The 22,126-nt window shown below is 37.9% G+C and overlaps 1 pseudogene; it reads right to left on the minus strand.

The window, feature by feature from the left end:
• Positions 1–3,432: 3,432 nt before the first annotated feature.
• On the minus strand, positions 3,433–3,771 carry LOC149241489 (putative methyltransferase At1g78140, chloroplastic pseudogene; annotated as a pseudogene).
• Between the last annotated feature and the right edge of the window lie 18,355 nt (positions 3,772–22,126).

Genomic DNA, 22,126 nt, shown 5'->3' on the forward strand with positions numbered 1-22,126 from the left:
ATGAATGAAGAATATCATTCATTGATGACAAATGATACATGGGATCTTGTTCCTCTACCAAAGGGACGCAAACTTGTTAGATGTAAATGGGTTTACAGAACCAAGTATGGACCAGATGGGAAAGTTAATAAACATAAAGCTCGTCTCGTTGCTAAGGGCTTTTCACAGGTTGAAGGCACTGACTACACTGAAACCTTCTCCCCTGTTGCCAAAATGAACTCTATCCACCTTGTTCTTTCCCTTGCTACCTCTTTAAAATGGGAAGTCCATCAGATGGATGTTAAATCTGCCTTCTTGCATGGGGACTTGCAGGAAGAAATCTATATGGAACAACCCATTGGATTCACACAAACAGACTCCAGCCTTGTTTGTCGACTTAAGAAATCCCTTTATGGCCTCAAGCAAGCTCCTCGGGCTTGGTATGCCAAAATGGATAGCTTTCTTCTAGAATCTGGCTTTTCTAGGTGTCATTCTGACAATACTGTCTACACCAAGAAAGTGGGAAACTCTCTTATCATCCTTGTTCTTTATGTTGATGATCTTATTCTTACTGGTAGTGATCCCAACCTTATAAACCATGTGAAGTCCAGCCTTAAAAAGAAATTTGAAATGACAGACTTAGGACACTTACACTATTTTCTCGGTCTTCAAGTCTTGCAATCCAAGGAGGGTATTTTCCTTTCCCAATCCAAGTATGCTTGTGATATTCTTCGTCATTTTCACATGGAAGACTGTAAGCCAGCCCCTTCTCCCTTTCAGTCTGGAGTCAAACTTTCAGTCTCTTGTACTTCTCCTGAAGTTGATGCTACTTTATACCGTCAACTTGTAGGAAAACTCTTGTATTTAACCCATACTCGTCCTGATCTTTCCTTTGCTGTTGGCCTTGTTGCTCGGTTTATGCAAAACCCCCGTGAAAGCCATTGGAAAGCAGCTAAAAGAATACTTCGTTATGTTCGAGGTACAGTTCAGTTTGGGATTCATTACAGTGCCGAAGCAGCTCCTCTATTGGTTGGTTTCACTGATTCTGATTGGGCTGGTGACCCTGATGATCGGAAGTCTACTGCCGGTTATGTCTTCACTCTTGGTTCAGGACCTATTACATGGGCTTGTAAGAAACAGGCTGCCATTTCTCTTTCGTCAGCAGAAGCAGAGTATCGTGGTGCCGTGGAAGCTAGTAAGGAAGCCTTGTGGCTTCGTCAGATCCTATCAGAGTTTGGCTTTGAGCAGCAGCATCCAACCACACTTTGGTGTGATAATCAAAGTGCCATTCAGCTATGCAAAGATCCAGTCCAGCATCAGCGCAGTAAACACATCGAACTACACATGCACTTCATCAGAAAGCTCATTCATGACCATGTTCTTGAAGTGCAATATTGTCCAACAGATGATCAGGTTGCAGACATCTTCACAAAGGCTCTCACAGAGGCGAAGTTCACTAAACTTCGATATATGCTTGGAGTTCAGGAAGTTGTCACTAAGGGGGGATAGGCTCTAGTGCCTCCTTCCTTCTCCTATTGTGTCATATTTGTAAATCCTTCAATCCTATCCCAAGTTGTTCTTAAGGGGGGATGTTAGGATATTCCGACACATAGGATATAGTTAAGTTCAACTTGGTCTAGTTTAGAGTTAGGTATAGAGTTAGGTAAAGTGTGTTTCTTTATCGTTGTACATATTGTAACTTACAATCCGACGGTCACGATATGTAGTGATCCGACGGTTCATTCTCTCCTCGGTATTACCGACACTTGATCCGTGGCTTGACACCCGATTGGTCCATGAGTTCTATTTAAAGCGCATGGAGGGTCATTGTTAGGGTAATCCGTGCATGAGAGAAGCTTATGTAAATTTTCATTCTTTGATTAATATATTGCCTGTAGTACCCACGTTGGGACAGGCCGTGGACTGTTTCCCTCCTTGCACTCTGAGGGTTTTAACCACGTCAAAAATACTGGTGTATTGATTTGAGATCTGGTTGTGAGCGGTGTCCTTTTGGTGTTCTTTCTGAGGAACTTACCCTGTAAATTCCTACACATGTCTCCAACTCTTTAATACCCCAAAAATGATGAGCATCACCATATTCCCAAATGTGTTGGAGGCTTCATTGATTGAACAGGTGTCTCTCTTTCAAAATTCCCGTTCATATTATCAAAATAGCTGCTCTGCGTTTAAAATCACCACCTACAGCAGTTTCGTAGCGCGCTACGAAACTGCCGTGTAATTTAAAAAACACAGTCTTCCTCTCTGGTTTTCTACTAACACTGTGCTACATTTATTAATGATCTCCTCAACTGGATCTTGACTATCATTTTCCAGCACAGAACAAGCAATATACTTGCATGTTGTAGACACATGACCTTGAAATTTATCTTCAATCCTCAGGGTATGCAATGTCATCCTTACAGTCAAATCATTCTCCTGTTGTATAAGGTTCACCTTTTGGATATCAAAGCCTCTGTTGCTTATGGCTGCACTTTTCCTAACAGTGGCATCCAATGAGACTTGTAACACATCAGGAGGCCACTCCATCCCTCTAACTTTATCAACAACTTGGATTGCATGCTGAGCTTGTGGTATTGCCAAACCTGTGAAATAGGCCGTTACCTCCTGAATGAACCTGTACAGAAAAACCAATCTGTACATTTGAAAGTCTGGCAATGAAACTGTAATCATGGCCTTCAACATCATCATCATCTACACTGAAAAACTGAAACTTCTACTTTACAAATGAATCAGAACCTGTGTCCCGAATGTCACAAAGCCAGCCCCACCAGTGATCTGGACCAAGGGACATGTCACAGATCCTGAGGTTCCCTAACATCCCCTCAATGGAAATAGAATTTGGATGAACTTTCACATCCATCTGAAACTTCTCTTGCAAAAGTTCCCAGCACTTGTAAACTGAATCTTGTATAAAAACTTTTGTCGAGCATCCCTCCATTATAACCTTGAACAGAGGTCCAATATGACAAGCATCCAGAACTTCCGAAACATAATAGGACATCTGTGTTGGATCTACAACACTATAGAATTTCACCCGGCTTTTAAACCCTTTGAAATACATAAATACAATAATCTACATTTACAGTGTCATTTACATGCCCATTAGATCAGAGAAGAAAGTATGGATTAAAAGCTATATTCTTTCCTCAACCGATATAATAAATAGTAAATTGACCTAGCTGTTTTGATTCCTCCGGTATCTTTTGAATAGCCAAACCTTGCTAATAAGAAGTATCGGCACAGTTTCCAGAAACAATTGTATCTGCTACTCATAATACTTTGAGGTTTTAACTCTGCACATAACAGAGAAAACACCTCCAAAATCTGGTGATTTATGGGCCACCGAATCTGAAGAGATTTTAAAGCTGACACAAGTCAACAATTTTAAATCTGGCTGATGGTTTTAGGGAAAATCTACCATAATGATGGGAGTTACTCTGGCTTTCGAGTAGATATCATTACAAATGCCTGCTTCCTTATGCTCGAATAGTCAACAAGGCCACAAGTTTTGCAAAGATGTTTCAACTCTCTTTCTGTGAAATAACTTGTGGTGGTTGTCGCTTGCATTGCCTGACATAATGGCTTTACGATATCTGAATCTAAGATCCCAGATAAAAAAAAGGTTGTTGCCACAAACACGCCACCAGGTCTTAGAACACGACTTATTTCTGCTACAACCGAGGAGGGAGATGGCCAACAGTGCAATGCAGCACTTGCATGTACAGCATCAACAGAACCTGTTGTAAAAGGAAGCCTTGAAATATCCGCCATTCGACTGTTTCGCACCAACTGCAATCACCCCGGTTCAACTGCTTGTTCAAGGATACTACAGGAACCTTTCGCCATAACAGAGGATCTGTCTCATCTGGAGCGTATAACTCTGGAGCTCGCGGATAATGAAAACCATCGAAGAAAAAGCCTTCCTGGTGGAATAACATGCAGATTCACCCACCACTTCCGCCAAGCTATTTCTGAACCCTTCTTGTTTGGGACTAACACCCCTTTCCTTATTTTGCTTGCGCTTCAACATTCGAAGCGACAGAGGCAATCCTACACCATCGGCCTTCTTTTCAAAAGTTACAGGGGAAATTCTACTAACATTTATGCCCTCATAGAAAGTAGCTATATCAGTAGTGAAAAGACGAGGCATGCACCACGGCTCAGGGTAAACCATTTAACCTTATACTTGTTAATGTTTAAAACCGCAGCCAGTTCAAGGCCAAAGTATCCTCCACCAACAATGACAGCTGTGCATTCTTGGCTAATGTATATATGGGAAGAATGAGGATGAAGCATCCGACCATCTTCTTCATCAGATGCATCACCAAGGCGTGCAATTGCCTCAAAAATAGATTTCTCGTGCTATTTTAGTGCCGCCTTAGCTTTCTCTACATTGGTAGGATCAAGATGATCACCTCTAAAGACCCTTTCCACCTCCTTGATAAGCCTGTCAGTCTCCCGTAACTCAATACTAACAGGTTCCTTGTTGCGTGTACCATTTTGAGAAGATCCATAGCCCTTTGAACTCTGCCACAGACAATGCAACTTAGAGAACCAGCCTTCCCCTGCTTCCACTTGTTTTGCTATAATGTCAAACTCAGACAACTGTGCTGTAATGCTTCTGCCAGCTAGAGGAAAGGCATCTAAGCTGGAATAATGCTTTTAATGTTTGATGCGTTCACTTTTTACAAGCCCATGATATTTTTATGAAGAGCATCCCAAGACATACGCTGATATTCCAAGCTGCTTTTATCTTATAAATCCTTTCATCTGCACCAGCTTGAAAGGAGGAACATAAACACCGCCACTTCTTCCAAGCGCCTTTTCAGTGTTTCTAACTCCCTCTTTCAGAACTCTGTTCAATAGGCATGCTAGGATTTTGGATCTCCACTGAAAACTCGAACAAATCCCCAATTTCGTAGCACGCTACGAAATCACCTAAACAGGTAGCGCTGCGAAACTGCTAAAAGGATTCATGCGCTGTGAAAACACTTTGTCCTTAAGCTAGGCTAAAAATTTTGGCAACAGAATTTTCAGTGATAACAGTGGCTCCACTTGGGATAGTGCGCCCTTGTGGTACACTAAGAACTCGCAGGTCCAGTACCTTATCTATTTATAACAACAGAAATTTGCTTGACAAGCATCCCTTTCAAGCTTCTGGGCCTTCACCTCGGGCTTAAGCTTGATGATCACTGTAGGAGAAAAGAATCTACATCTACTAAAAAAAAAAAACAAATGCTCAGTCAACCTTGAGCTTATTTGCCTTTTCCTACCTACCTACCCTAACAAGAACAACTTCTTTCTGCTCAATCAATATGAAATTTCCAATGTAGCCAATCCTCTGTTTTATCTGATATTTGAGTTTTTTGACTGCATCGAAGTTCAGAGCCACAATAAAATTGTGATGACCACTGCCACTAAAATTGCCTCTGATCTTCATAGAAAAACTGAAAAACTTGAGAGTAAAACTCTTCCATGTAGTCAGCTACAGGATCCCAGAATACATGATCAACTAGATTTTTCTTGTAACTTTCCAGCTGTGCAAACTGATCTTCAACAACAGTGTGCATTTCCTCAAGCGTAAAAGAGAAAGGAAACAATACTCTCTCCTTATGTTCTGCCATATAAAGCTGCTGAAAATAATGATCATGATTATGAAAACTATATGCCTGAATTTGACCTTCTAAACCTTCAATTTCTTTCTCAATGTCCTCAGCAAATTCATCCAAAAATCTCATCTTATCCTCTGCCTTGTAGTCAAAGGATTTTAGATATGAGGACAAGGACAAAGAAAAATATTCATTTGTTTCTTCTTTACTATGATCATTATTCCATTGTCTAAAACCTTCAACTGAGGGAGAGTCTGCCAGCACATCTGATCTATCTATCCATTCCTCCAAAAACATAAGCCACAGGTCTTTAAATGACTTAATGGATTTGGCAGGAAAGCTTTCAATCCATTGTTTACATTTCCCTTGAAGTGAATCATAGAATAACATAATGCAAACATCCTCATGTTTAACTATAAGAAGCTATAAAAATTCACAAAAATCTGATATATGCTTCAAAGTTAAACTCAAAACTTCTCCGTTGAATTTTGGACCATTCCTTAGAAAATACATCCTCGGGAAAATGATTTGGGAAACCATGAATTCCTGAAAAATCTATGCATGCATACCTTGAACTAGGAATGGTAGCTTCTGGGTCCTTCATAACTCCAGTGGAATCACCATGAACCTATGAATTTCGAATTCTTCAACAATGGAGCCGCCAAGGTAGTTTTGCAGCCTCAAAAACCTTCTGAGATCCTGCTACCTTCAGAAGTTCAGCTTCATAATTTCGGGAAAGAATAATCTTCAGGCTCCCAGCAGACGCACCAAAATGTTATCACAAAATCAAGCACTGAAGGCTGCCAATCAGCAAGATTCTGTGTAACTATTTCAAACCAGGCTTTTGACTAAGGCTTAGCCTCCTTAGTCTGAGAGGGATCTCTCAAAGGTTATGAATGTTAACTAATGACAAGATGGCTAACTCTTATAAGACACATGAAAAATATACTGGCTGGACAACATTGAATTTATTCCCATTGGGCTTATGGAGTCTCTCATATCTCAGTAAACAATAACACTATCTTTTCATAGAAATCAGGGCACTTCACATCTAAATGTTCAAACATAACTTTGAAACCACAGTTTGCAAAGGCATACAGGAAGTCAGAGCATGATCCATGAGTTCTGAGTGATTATGCATTAACAAAACTGTAAAAGAACATTAAGGAAAATATACCATCACACATTTGAACAAGAAGATCCATTGTGAATCCTGAGAAGAAAAAACAGTCATTTGCATTACTGAAATCTGTTTACACATAAACCAAAACAGTCTTCTCCAAAACATCCAACCACATTTACACAGATCATTCCCCTCTATATAGACACATACTTCTAACTACTTAGAGCTTCCACCTCCAGCATGAGGGGAGCTCGATGATTGCCATTAATTACTCCTATCCGCTATTGAACTAACCTATTAAATACAGTCAGCACTAACTGAAGTTCTAAAAGGTTCTAATTTAATTATAACTTTAATTCTATATTCGTCGTAGAAGATTCCTCCTTGCAGCTTTGACACATGGCTTCCTTTCCATTTGGCTGAGATGGCTGAAATGAGCAGTTAATGCTTCATGCTGGTTTTGGATACTGGATGCATCAATGGTTCAATAGTATTCGGATAAAACCCCTGCTTTTCCGGTCCTTGTCTTCCACCATTCTCCGAAAATGTAGCAGCATGTCTCCAACTCTTTAATACCCCAAAAATGATGAGCATCACCATATTCCCAAATGTGCTGGAGGCTTCATTGATTGAACAGGTGTCTCTCTTTCAAAATTCCCGTTCATATTATCAAAATAGCTACTCTGCGTTTAAAATCACCACCTACAGCAGTTTCGTAGCGCGCTACGAAACTGCTGTGTAATTTAAAAAACACAGTCTTCCTCTCTGGTTTTCTGCTAACACTGTGCTACATTTATTAATGATCTCCTCAACTGGATCTTGACTATCATTTTCTAGCACAGAACAAGCAATATATTTGCATGTTGTAGACACATGACCTTGAAATTTATCTTCAATCCTCAGGGTATGCAATGTCATCCTTACAATCAAATCATTCTCCTGCTGTATAAGGTTCACCTTTTGGATATCAAAGCCTCTGTTGCTTATGGCTGCACTTTTCCTAACAGTGGCATCCAATGAGACTTGTAACACATCAGGAGGCCACTCCATCCCTCTAACTTTATCAACAACTTGGATTGCATGCTGAGCTTGTGGTATTGCCAAACCTGTGAAATAGGCCGTTACCTCCTGAATGAACCTGTACAGAAAAACCAATCTGTACATTTGAAAGTCTGGCAATGAAACTGTAATCATGGCCTTCAACATCATCATCATCTACACTGAAAAACTGAAACTTCTACTTTACAAATGAATCAGAACCTGTGTCCCGAATGTCACAAAGCCAGCCCCACCAGTGATCTGGACCAAGGGACATGTCACAGATCCTGAGGTTCCCTAACATCCCCTCAATGGAAATAGAATTTGGATGAACTTTCACATCCATCTGAAACTTCTCTTGCACAAGTTCCCAGCACTTGTAAACTGAATCTTGTATAAAAACTTCTGTCGAGCATCCCTCCATTATAACCTTGAACAGAGGTCCAATATGACAAGCATCCAGAACTTCCGAAACATAATAGGACATCTGTGTTGGATCTACAACACTATAGAATTTCACCCGGCTTTTAAACCTTTTGAAATACATAAATACAATAATCTACATTTACAGTGTCATTTACATGCCCTTTAGATCAGAGAAGAAAGTATGGATTAAAACCTATATTCTTTCCTCAAGTTTTGCAAAGATCTTTCAACTCTCTTTCTGTGAAATAACTTGTGGTGGTTGTCGCTTACATTGCCTGATGTAATGGCTTTACGATATCTGAATCTAAGATCCCAGATAAAACAAAGGTTGTTGCCACAAACACGCCACCAGGTCTCAGAACACGACTGATTTCTGCTACAGCCGAGGAGGGAGATGGCCAACAGTGCAATGCAGCACCTGCATGTACAGCATCAACAGAACCTGTTGTAAAAGGAAGCCTTGAAATATCCGCCATTCGACTGTTTCGCACCAACTACAATCACCCCGGTTCAACTGCTTGTTCAAGGATACTACAGGAACCTTTCGCCATAACAGAGGATCTGTCTCATCTAGAGCGTATAACTCTGGAGCTCGCGGATAATGAAAACCATCGAAGAAAAAGCCTTCCTGACGGAATAACATGCAGATTCACCCACCGCTTCCGCCAAGCTATTTCTGAACCCTCCAAGTTTGGTACTAACACCCCTTTCCTTATTTTGCTTGTGCTTCAACATTCAAAGCGACAGAGGCAATCCTACACCATCGACCTTCTTTTCAAAAGTTACAGGGGAAATTCTACTAACATTTATGCCCTCATAGAAAGCAGCTATATCAGTAGTGAAAAGACGAGGCATGCACCACGGCTCAGGGTAAACCATTTAACCTTATACTTGTTAATGTTTAAAACCGCAGCCAGTTCAAGGCCAAAGTATCCTCCACCAACAATGACAGCTGTGCATTCTTGGCTAATGTATATATGGGAAGAATGAGGATGAAGCATCCGACCATCTTCTTCATCAGATGCATCACCAGGGCGTGCAATTGCCTCAAAAAGAGATTGCTCGTGCTATTTTAGTGCTGCCTTAGCTTTCTCTACATTGGTAGGATCAAGATGATCACCTCTAAAGACCCTTTCCACCTCCTTGATAAGCCTGTCAGTCTCCCGTAACTTAATACTAACAGGTTCCTTGTTGCGTGTACCATTTTGAGAAGATCCATAGCCCTTTGAACTCTGCCACATACAATGCAACTTAGAGAACCAGCCTTCCCCTGCTTCCACTTGTTTCGCTATAATGTCAAACTCAGACAACCGTGCTGTAATGCTTCTGCCAGCTAGCGGAAAGGCATCTAAGCTGGAATAATGCTTTTAATGTTTGATGCGTTCACTTTTTATAAGCCCATGATATTTTTATGAAGAGCATCCCAAGACATACGCTGATATTCCAAGCTGCTTTTATCTTATAAATCCTTTCATCATTTGCACCAGCTTGAAAGGGGGAACATAAACACCGCCACTTCTTCCAAGCGCCTTTTCAGTGTTTCTAACTCCCTCTTTCAGAACTTTGTTCAATAGGCATGCTAGGATTTTGGATCTCCACTGAAAACTCGAACAAATCCCCAATTTCGTAGCACGCTACGAAATCACCTAAACAGGTAGCGCTGCGAAACTGCTAAAAGGATTCATGCGCTGCGAAAACACTTTGTCCTTAAGCTAGGCTAAAAAAATTTGGCAACAGAATTTTCAGTGATAACAATATCTATAACTTAAACTCTAATCACTCAAACAACATTAATATGTAGCAAACAACATTAGCCTCAGTCTTCCATGCTTGTCCTTAAGAAACAAACAACTGATACCAATTTTTAATAGAATAATTTGATACTCAAATATTAACTTGAGTATACTCCCCTTGTGATTATGCTCCCTCTTTGGAATTAGGAATCTGAAAGCATACTTGCACAAGACAAGGAAAACAAAAAAAACTTTTACAGTAAAGAAAACCTAATACTATCATCACCATCTATACATTTTCAGACTAACAATATGATTTGACAACAACATTAAATCAACCATAATAATTAGAAATATCAGTCTTCTTCAACAATTTTATAAACTAAGGAAAAATAAAATTGGCATACTTCTCGTATCCTTCAGATGCATTACTTGGCATTTTCCTTTTAGCTCCTTGCATTTGTCTTTCATGGCTTCTCTTGAACCCAACCTCTTCTTTTCAATGAAGAGTAACAAGGGATCTACTCCCCCTGAGTAGATTATCTCCCTCTTTCTTCCACACCTAGGTATGCTAAGTTTTTACTTCATCAACACCATGAGATGATTGCCTGCATTGATATGGTACTCTTGCTTGACTGATTGACTTCTTTCCATAGTTTGATTATACAAACCACTGACCATTCCTATTGTTAGCACCAACTGAAACCAATTTTCAAATTACCTATTTTTCTTCTTTCTCATTGTATGTGTTTTCTTTAAGACTGTATTGATTTGGATAATTTTCTGGGATGTTGCTGCTTCTTTTATCTGATTGAGGTCTTTGTCTATTACAGATTATATAAAAGAGATCAACCACAAGAATTCTAGGCTTTGATTTTCTAATCTTCTGCTGACTATATTTAACGCTAAACAATGGTATTTGTTGCCTCCATGCACCAAACGACCTACCTCTCTTCTTATTTTTGTAATAAATCCTATGTATTTGTCCTTGTTGACTCCCAACATTATCCATATCTTTGTTTGCAATGTTTTGGAAGGGGAATATATCGCCAAGTTTACATGCAGCTGCGTAGTGCCCAAAATTCTTACACCTATAACATTCAACATTATTTATAAAAGGGAAATAGGAGTTATCCATCTTACCAAAGCTTATGTCCATCTTATTTCTTGCACTGATACTTTCTCTCTTGGTGCTTTTGGGCCACTGATAATTTTTCCTTAGAGGGAAAGGAGCTCTCTAGACATGTATGTTTGAATTGCACTTAGCAACTCATGGTTGTTGTTGAAATTGTTTGTTCCACCTATGTTATTGCAACTTCTTTTTCTTCTCTAGACACTTAGAGGCAAAGTTCCCTACATTACCACAATAAAGACATATGAGGGGCTGCATTCCTTTCCCTTTATTTTTGGAAGTCCTTTTGTCCCTTTGTTGATGCACTAGGATTTCTTTAGGTGCCATGTTATTTTGTCTTCCAAGGCTGAGGGCTTCCATTAATGTTGTTGATGAGTTACTTTATCCTTCAAATATTGTCTCAAACTAAGGGGCACTAGGCCTGGTTCGATTCTCTTCCAAAACTTCAGAACTCTTTGCATGCTTCTTATATTTCAACATCTTCTCTTTTAATGTTCTATTCTCCACTTCTAGCTCCAGATTGATGGCTATGAGATTCTTGATCTCCTCAAGGGCTATTATGAGTTTCCTTTTCAAATATATATTTTCTTCAATATATTCCAACTCAATAGAGGAGCTACTAGATTCACCACTAGTGTCTATTTCACTCCTGGCTTGTTCAAGAACTTGTTCCCTTCTAGAAACTAAGGTTTCTTCTATAGACACATGAGATGTTCTTTCTTCCTCTGCACTAGAGGTGGACCCATTGACTTCTTGAAAAATGTCTAGATCTATTATTACTATCAAGGTAGTTTCTTCTTCACTACTACTATATGAGTAACTCTCACTGTCACCAGCACTTGCAATTGAGCAACTTAAAGATAAATAGCCTATTGTTCTACAATAATAACATAACAACAACTTAATTATAGATTGCATATATTATGAATCCTTTATGTTTTGATCAACAACCTGGCCTCTTGATACAGGGGAACCATCCTCTGATTCATTATCTTCAATAGTCTTCGAATCATTGATTGCTCCATTCTTCAGAGAAAGGATCTTGATATCACATGCATCTTGTGTGTCTATATCGTAGATGGATTGCAAATCATTCCATATCTCTTTGGTAGTCTCACAACAGATTAATTTCTCAATATTTGACTTAACAATCATTTTATGATTTCCTCCTTGGCTTATCCATCAACCTCATTATTGGTTAATCCATTCTCCACAGATAACCATACATTAAAATCAAGAGCTTGCGAGAATATTCTCATTCTTACCTTCCAAGTTGTGTAATTTGACCCATTCAAAAATGGAACTCGATCTGTGGTAATCCAATCTTGATTCTACATGTTCCCTGATCTTCCTTCCAACTGCTAAAATGATCCTGAAGGAACCTGGTGGCTCTCATACCAATTGTTACAAATAATGGAAACCAGAAAACTACTAGGAGGGCGGGGGGTGAATCATTAGTGTGACCAAATTATATAATTTTTCACAAATTACATGTTTTAAACACTTTAGCAACTACTTATGTAATCAAAAACATAACTCAATCATGTAAAACTTAACATCATGGCCATTACCATACACATGTGCAACATATATATAAGACATCAATCTTCTTTTATTTATTTGGCACATACAAGATTCAACTTTGTTATTACATCATTTCCCCACAAGCTACTACTTGTAGGTTTATCAGCTACTACTGAAATGAACCTCTATCCCTTCTTGTTTATCTATTTTCACTAAAAGAGACTACTACCCTCTACTCGCTTATCAACCACTGCAGAAAAGGACTACTTCCCTAGAGTGCAAGCTACCACTTGCTAGCCCTGGTGATCAATCTTTCATCCATTTTCAAACTTGAATCAATAGACCACTTTCATTCACAAACACATAACTTTCTCATCCCATATACTCATGAAAACCACTATTAAAACTCTTTCAACAATCTCTAATTACAGAATAAATAACCAAACACACCAACAACATCAAATCTAAGCAATTAAATATTTCACCATAAAATCCTCTTTGCCAAATACATCAAAACACTATTCCTCAATTCATTCTCTTCATTCTCAACACCTTTCACATATCAAAATTGATCTCTAATTCACCTCTGATGTATACTATGTAGAAAATCCTTGAAACCTTGCAATTTCTAATGAGAGAAAATTTATCACAAAAGACACAAGATTTCTCTACCAAAAATTTGTGGAAACAAAACAATGAATAAAAACACAACCACACATAGAAAATAATAATTTATCTAGGGAACACAAATCGGAAAATCCCCTCTTGTGTGTATTAAATAAACTGAGCAATTTGACCTATTACATAGAATCTTCTTCAAGCCTGGAGCTCGCTGCAATATTGATCAACTCTACACATGATTTTCCCAACACTTACACAAAATAAGGCCTGCTAGGAGCTCTTATTTCCTAATGCAATTTTCCCCTAAAAAATAGGAATTTCCCCTGTTTCCTTCTGTAATTCCAAAGAAAATTTCTCTTCTTGCTTCTCAAGCTTTGTACACAAAAAACTATGTACCATAATAAATATGATTTGTCTCTTCATTCAATATCAATAGGAAATTCGAATTGCATGACCTGTTGGGGCTAATTTTAGCAGCTACAACTAGTTAACTGAGAGTAAGTTGAGTTAACAAATAGTCAACTACTCAACTAAACTCAAATCTATCTCTATTCTAGAACTATAGATTAGTTAAATGACATATACTAGATTTAACTCCACTAGATAGATAATTTTAGCCATCAATCAGTCCACAACTCACTGAAATCCATCTAACTCAAATTAACTGAAAATAACTCAATGATAAGCCACATCACACATGTTAACCGACAACTAACTCAAGCATCTATGAGATTGAATTCAAGTTGGAAACTTTTACTAAGGCACAAGTCAAAGGGTCAATTCCTTACTACATTTCCAAGACTCCCTATTAGCGAGGAAGGGCTTCTTGGAAGAACCTTGTCCACCTGCATTTGTCTTCAACTTTACAAAGTTATTTGTTGTTGTAGTTACTCCCTCTAAACAAGAAAGAGTTGTGTACCCTGTGTATCTAGGTGTCAGCTTTTTGGTGTTGGGGGACTCAACTCTCTTTTGAGCTCCCTTAACCAAATCCTTTGCCCACTTGGCTCGAACTTTCACTATACTAGAAGTATCTGAATGAGTGGATTCCTGCACTCACCTTGAGCTATGGTCCTCATCATCATCCTATTGGTTAGCCCAACTGCCAACTAGCTTAAATTGAAACAAAGATACTGGTTGAGGATCCATCTTGAGATCTTTGTACTACTCTCGCTTTGTTATGTAACCGGCTCACAAAATAGAAGAAGGGATAGATCGAAAACTTCAAAATTAGCCTCTTTTGTTGGCATTATGATGCATGTATTGTACTTGATGGCAACCCACTTGTAGCAGAACAACTAACTTGTACATGGTAACTAGATGAATCCAGAAGAGATATCAGATGTGATAGAATGCATGGCAGTAGTATTTATAAATGTGATGAAATGCAGGGCATCTTGAAGGAATTAGTTCAGAAAGAAACTCACTCAGATAACATATCACAGTACTACAGGTTAACATCACAGAATTACAGATTAGATTACACAGAATGAAGAAAGAGAGGTATACACAAGTTCACCATTGACCAAGCCACGTATACATGCGGGTTTACTGTATAAAAGTCGTGTATACATACACAAGCACTTTCACAAAAGGAAAAGCGCGTATACCTTAGAAAACTAAATGTCTGTTCCAAAGTATTTGGTCCATGGTATTTTGATCCATGGCATTGGTCCAAGGTATCGGTTCTGAGGTATTGACCCCAGGTATTTGGTCCAAGGTGTTGGTCCTAAGTGGTTTTGGACCATGGTATTGAGAAAAGGCCTAAAACTATAAAAGGAGGAGAAGATCATTAGGCCAATGTGTGCAAGTATCAAATATCTGATATAGTGTGAGATCTAATATGCAGTTTATTGGCTTATGGTGTTATGCTTGATCTGAACCAAGGAAGAACCTTAGCACTTGATGAAGGATAAGATCTAATGATGTATCAGGATCTTAAGGCTTGAAGTGAATTATCTTTATGTGGTTTGATCATGTATCTGAATAACTGACTCATGTTGTAAACTGTACATATGATGATCTGGGTATGAATGAAGTCTGGAACTGTTGTTATGTTTAAATCATCTTTTACAGATCTGTACATAGGTTCACTTTAGAAAAGAAGCGTATACACACTGGTTCTGTATATCAAAACAACGTATACATCATAAATTTGATTTGCAAATTTTTACGTTGGTTCGCTTTGAGGAAAGCACGTATGCACGTTGGTTAAACACATGGAAGTAGCATATACCTTATAAAATATGTTTTAGTTGCTTCTGTTTGCTGTTGCAGTATTCTAGGTTATTTATTGGGTTCTGGTTACTGTATTCTGGTGACATCATTCTGAATGATCAGAGTGATTGATTGATTCAGTTGTGGTTGGTTCAAAAGGAGAATGTTTGATGTAGATATATTGTATTATTGAATGATGTTGTTGATGGATCCAGTTTGAAAATTTATGAAACGTGGTCCCTGGAAGAAAAGAGAAGCCTTTTGTAGGCCGGCACCAGTACATACTAGTAAACATATCAGCTCGTACAAAAGCTAGGGGGTTGTAGCTCCCTTCCAATAGAAGCTAGAGAACGAGAGAAGGTTATAGCCTTCTATAGGTAGAAGCCTGCGTACTGGTATAAGACTGCACTAGTACAAAAATTGTAAACAGAATTCTCTTATTATTAAAAGAGGACAGAGACAATTGCAGTAGATGGTTTTCACCCACATTGGGTTTCCACCTTATATCTTGGTGTTCAAGTTTGTTTCTTTGTGTGATGATCTGTTCTATTTTTCTGCACCTGGTCACTGTTTATATGGTTCTAATGCATTGATGAAAGATAAACATATGATGAATTAACTGAATCATAATTTTGCTGGATATACGCTAGTTGCACTAAACACAGTTGCGTGTACACGCGAGTTCCCTTAACTGAAGTAGCGTATATGAATCTGATTATGGAAATGAAAATTTATTAGTTTGATAACACGGATTCACCCCACCTCTCAGTATTATTTCCAACAATTGGTTTCAGAGCAAGTCCTTCAGAAGAGGCTTGATCGCTTGAAGGAAGATCCATCATCAAGAGTAATCAAGAAAGCGTGGGATCCATCAGACCGCCAATATTTGATGGGAGCAACTTTGTTTATTGGAAGGTAAGAACTAAAACCTATCTTCAATCTCTTGGAACAGATGTTTGGGAAATCGTGGAAGGAGGATTTACATTTCCATCAGCAATTCCTACAGATGCAGCAGGTAAAAAGCAATATGAAACCAATGCCAAGGCTGTCAATACATTATTGGGAAGTCTGTCAAAATCAAAGTTTTTCAAAGTTATGCAGCTCAAATTAGCCAAAGAAATATGGGACAAAATCATTCTAAGCTACGAAGGAGACTCTCAGGTAAAACATGCTAAACTGCAAACTCTCAGAATTCAATATGAAACACTCAAGATGCATAATGATGAAAGTGTAGCTAGTTACTCCTTACGTATAGATGATATTGTTAATTACATGAAGAATCTGGGTGAAGAGATAAAGGAAGTTAACTTAGTTGAAAAAGTTTTAAGATCCTTATCTGCTAAATTTGAATCAAAAGTATCAGCCATAGAAGAAAAGCAGGACCTACAGACTATTACTATGACACAACTTCATGGATTCTTAACTACCTTTAAGATGAGAAAAGGAGGTCCATCAGATATGAGAGAAGCTGCATTTAAAGCTTTAGCAAAAAGAAAAGAAGAAGTCAATGAATAAGGACATATTTCAGAAGAAGAAGAGGAAGCAAACTTTGTCAAGAATCTTCAACAGGGCTCCGGTAGATTCAGAGGTAAACTACCTTTCAAATGTTTTGCCTGTGGTAGAGTCGGTCATTATGCTGCCAAATGTCCTCATAAAGATAAATATGATAAAGGGAAGGAAATTGAAAAATGGAATATAAACCAAAATGTAAGTAAAAAGAGCTACTATACTCATGAAGATAGCGATAGTTTATCAAATAGTGATGAAGAAGAAAATAGTAATGACTATAGACTTCTGATGGCTTATGAAGATGATGATTTTTTGGATGATTTAAACGAAGATGACCTGTATGAAGAAATCTCTAAACTCAAAATCTATTTAGAAGAAAAGAATATTATTATAGATACCTTGACATACCAATTGCTGAAAGAGAAAAACACAATGAAAAGCTAGAATGTGAAATTGCGAGTCTAAGAAAGGATCTTGAGAAAACAAAAGCTCTCAATCTTAGATTTTCTAAATGATTAGAAATCTTAAATGAGATTATCAAAGTACAGCGCTCTCCTTTGATAAAGAAAGGTCTTGGATATACTGAAGAAACATCTCAATCACAGAAGTCGTCAACCTCCACTAAAAGCTATTGTGATGCAGCAAAGAGTAGTGAACAATTCGACAATCATCAGCAAAGGCATAAAACAGATCACCAAGTGAATCAGGATCAATTTACTTCAAGGATGAATAGAAGCCACAATCAACCTTAGGTAAACCATACTCAATTTGCTTCAAAGAATATCAATTAACAGGTCAGTAGGAGGAACTTCAACTACAATCAATAGGTCAGTAGATTCGATAATCGCAGGAACTTCTTTAATGGTCAATGTTTCTCATGTCATAATTTTGGACACAAAGCTGCTCAATGTGTTGCCTACAAAACTATCATGACTAGAGAAGCACGAAATCAAAAGAATGTGACAGGGATCAAGAAAAGTTCCTATAATAACTTTTCTCTTCTTGAAAATGAAATAGAATGCTCAATCTGTAACAACTTTGGCCATGAAGAATCTGAATGCAGGAGTAAATTTCGGCAAATAGTTCAAAAAGAGAAAACTCCATTAAATCCCAAAATATGGAGAAAGAAAGAACTGCAAACAGAAAGATGTGGTATAGCCTTGTATGCAGAAGGACAAGAAAACCAGTGGTACGTTGACAGTGGATGCTCAAAACACATGACAGGTGACAAAGAAAAATTGCATTCATATAATGCCTTAGAAAAGGAAAAGAATGTCTCGTTTGGAAATGAAACTCCTGCTGTCATAAAAGGTAAAGGATCTGTTTTCTTGAAAGAAAAAGATAAAGCTGGGAATTTTATGTATGTTGATGGCTTAAAGCATAATCTAGTGAGTGTGAGTCAAATGTGTGATGAAGGAAATGAAGCAGTGTTTCAATCAAATGGATGTGTTTTTCGTGAGCTTGATACATGAGAAACCGTGATTAAAGGGACAAGAACTCCAAACAACCTATACATACTCAAGGGAGGACAACAACAGTGCTATCTAAGCAAAAATGATGAAAACTAGCTATGGCACAAAAGATTGGGACATTTAAGTTTTTTCTCAAATAAGAAAAGCATGCAGATTCCAGGCTATTCGTGATCTTCCAAATATCAACATTCCTGAAAATACTATATGCAAATTATGTCAATTCGGTAAGCAAACCAGATCTCAATTCATCGAAAAGGAAGGGTTAGCTAGTAAGCCTCTTGAACTTGTTCATACTGATTTATGTGGTCCATCAAGGACAAAGTCACCTCGTGGAGAAGAATACTTTATATTGTTCATTGATGATTTTTCCAGAATGTGTTGGATAGGCCTTCTAAAGCATAAAGATGAAGCATTTGAAAAGTTCAAAGCCTTCAAAGCTTCGGTTGAAAATGAATCAGATCGCAAAATCAAATGCCTCAGATCTGATCGAGGAGGGGAATTTACTCAGACAAATTCTTTGACTTTTGTGAAAAACATGGAATAAAAAGGTAGTTCTCCACCACAAGGACTCAAAAAAATGGAGTGGTATAAAGGATGAATAGAATTGTTCAAAAAATGGCTCGTGATATGCTAGATGAATCTAGAACTCCTGAAACCTTCTGGGGTAAAGTTGCATTCACCGCCATCACTATTCTCAATCAAGCAAATGTTTGGGTAAACAACACTCAAACTCCACATGAACTTTGGTATGGTAAGACTCCTACTATAAAATACTTCAAATTTTTTTGAAGAAAATGTTTTATCAAAAGGACTGATGAAAAACTTGGTAAGTTTGAACCCAGAGCAGACAGTATTCTTCTTGGCTACTCTTCCCGAAGTAAAGGATATAAATGTTACAATAAAAGACGGGAAAATTATTGAAATTATTGATGTTTTGGTTGATGAAGCATGCAAAAATCCAAAATAGATAAAAACTGAAGATAACGATAAAGAAAATGAGGATCATTTTCCCACATCAAATCAAACTGATTCTGAAGAAGAAACCAATTAAGCACCAGAAGAAGAGATAACGATAGAAGAAAAGATTTCGTCCAGGTATGTTCAGAAAAATCATCCAAAAGCTCAAATCTTAGGAGAAAAAGGGGCAGGTGTGCAGACTAGAAGAACCATTACCGAAGCTTCAATCTATCTAGCATTACTATCTTCCAATAAACCTCAAAATGTAAATGAAGCATGCAGAGATGAATGTTGGGTCAAGGCCATGAATGAAGAACTTGAGAAAATTGAAAAGAATAATACTTGGGAATTAGTTCCTAGACCTCATGGTAAGAATATCATAGGAACTAAATGGATATTCAAAAACAAGTTGAACGAAAATGGAGAAGTTATTAGAAAAAAGGCTAGAATTGTTTGTAAAGGATATGCTCAACAAGAAGGTATAGACTTTGAAGAAAATTTTGCACCTGTTGCTAGACTTGAAGCCATAAGGATGTTTCTTACTCTTTCTAGTTTTCAAAAATTCAAAGTATACCAAATGGATGTAAAATCTGCCTTTCTTAATGGAGACTTAGAAGAAGAAGAAGTCTATATTGAACAACCAGAAGGATTCATTCTTGGAAATGATGCAAAACTTGTATGCAAACTTAGAAAAGCTCTCTATGGTCTAAAACAGGCTCCAAGGGCATGGTATTACCGTCTTGACAAATATCTCCACCAACAGGGTTTTTCAAAGGGGTCAGCAGACAACAATATATATACAAAGATGGACACTGATAAATTGCTAATAATTGTTGTGTATGTTGATGATATCATTTTTGGTAGCAATGAAGAATCCATGAGTCAGAATTTTGCTTCAGTAATGCAGCAAGAATTTGAAATGTCCTTGCTTGGTGATCTTACCTACTTTCTTGGCCTACAAGTTCAGCAAAATAAAGATGGTATTTTTCTCTCACAAACCAAATATCTCAAACAGATCCTAAAAAAGTACAACATGGAAGATTCTAAACCAATATGTACTCCAATGGTAACAGGATGTAGTCTCAGCTCAAATGATGAATCTGCAATGGTACATCAACCAACTTACAGATCCATGATTGGCAGTCTGCTTTATCTAACAGGTACCTGACCGGACATCATGCATGCAGTGGGAATAGTTGGAAGATTCCAAGCAAATCCAAAGGAATATCACCTTCAGGCAGTTAAAAGAATCTTCAAATGTCTTCAAGGAACACAAAACTTTGGTTTATGGTATCCTAGAGATACTGATCTTACACCTCATTCATATACAGATACAGATTGGGCAGGAAGTATTGATGACAAAAAAAGCACTAGTGGTGGTGCATTCTATATGGGTTCCAGGTTTGTGTCTTGGTTCAGCAAGAAACAAAGTTCAATTGCATTATCAACAGCTGAAGCAGAATACATGGCTGCTGCATCTTGCTGCACACAATTACTTTGGATGATGCAAACCTTGCAAGATATTCAGATCACATGTAGTCCACCCATCTCCATTCTATGTGATAATACAAGTGCCATCAATATTTCAAAAAATCCAGTCATGCACTCCAAGACCAAGCACATACACGTCAAATATCATTTCCTACGTGAACAAGTGCTTGAAAAAAAGTCAAATTGAAGTATTTTCCCTCCAAAGAACAGGTTGCTGATATATTCACTAAACCACTACCGAAAGAGACATTTGAATATCTCAGACAAAAGCTGGGAGTAATTTCTACATCATCCTACTGTTAAATCATATTTTTCAGGGAAAGGTTGTTATACGCGAGTTTCTTGAAGTATAGTCGCGTACATACGTGAGTTTCTATGGACACAGTCACGTATATGTTGGTTTGAAGAAAAACAGTGGGCCAGACTCAGGAAAAAGATGGTATGCTATGGTTCTGACAATTATCTTCTCTATTTGATGATGATTTCAATCTGCTGATATATTCGTCCTCATAGTGTTATTGATCACTTGATGTATATTTGATTGATGATGATGCTTTGATATCTCTTACTGACATATGCAATGATCAGATATGACAATGAACAGGTGGCACAGGTTCAGGGGGAGAACATGGTTGATGATATTTTGGGAACTATTAATGGACATGTATTGGTTGTTGGCCTAGATGTTGTTGACAAATGCTGCTGATGATAGTTGTTGATGACTATCATGGTATTTTTTAAGACATTTGGTCTCTATTATATATGTCATGTATATATTTTAATGTAACAGTCATGAAAAGACCTAATTTGTAACCCCACTATGCATGGGATGAATGATGTAATATTTTAGTCATGTATAAAGAATTGATATATCCCCACTTGGTTGGGTGGATGAGTCAAGTTTGGAATATCCCCACTTGATTGAGAGAATGAATGTATGTATGAGTCATTGGTGATAGGAAGGTCAAACTCACAAAGTTGAGTTATAGAGTCATGTTATTTTTTCTTGAAAATATTTGCAGACTTTGCATGTGCTTAGGGGGAGCATGGATGATACAGTACATCTCAGCATGAACAAAGGGGGAGCTCAATCAGAGATTTTAGCATGTACTCAAGGGGAGCATGGACAACATAATGTATATCAAAAGGAGAGAATATCTTGGTCCACCCTTTGCCCTTGATGTCAAAGGGGGAGAGTGGTGTTGTTGTTGCCATCAAGTCCAAAGGGGTAGATTGTTGGCATTATGATGCATGTATTGTACTTGATGGCAACCCAC

The sequence above is a fragment of the Pinus tabuliformis genome, chromosome 8 (assembly GCF_031772625.1).
Source record: "Pinus tabuliformis cultivar Carrire ecotype Pingquan chromosome 8, CPIR1, whole genome shotgun sequence".
Classification (NCBI taxonomy): Eukaryota; Viridiplantae; Streptophyta; class Pinopsida; order Pinales; family Pinaceae; genus Pinus; species Pinus tabuliformis.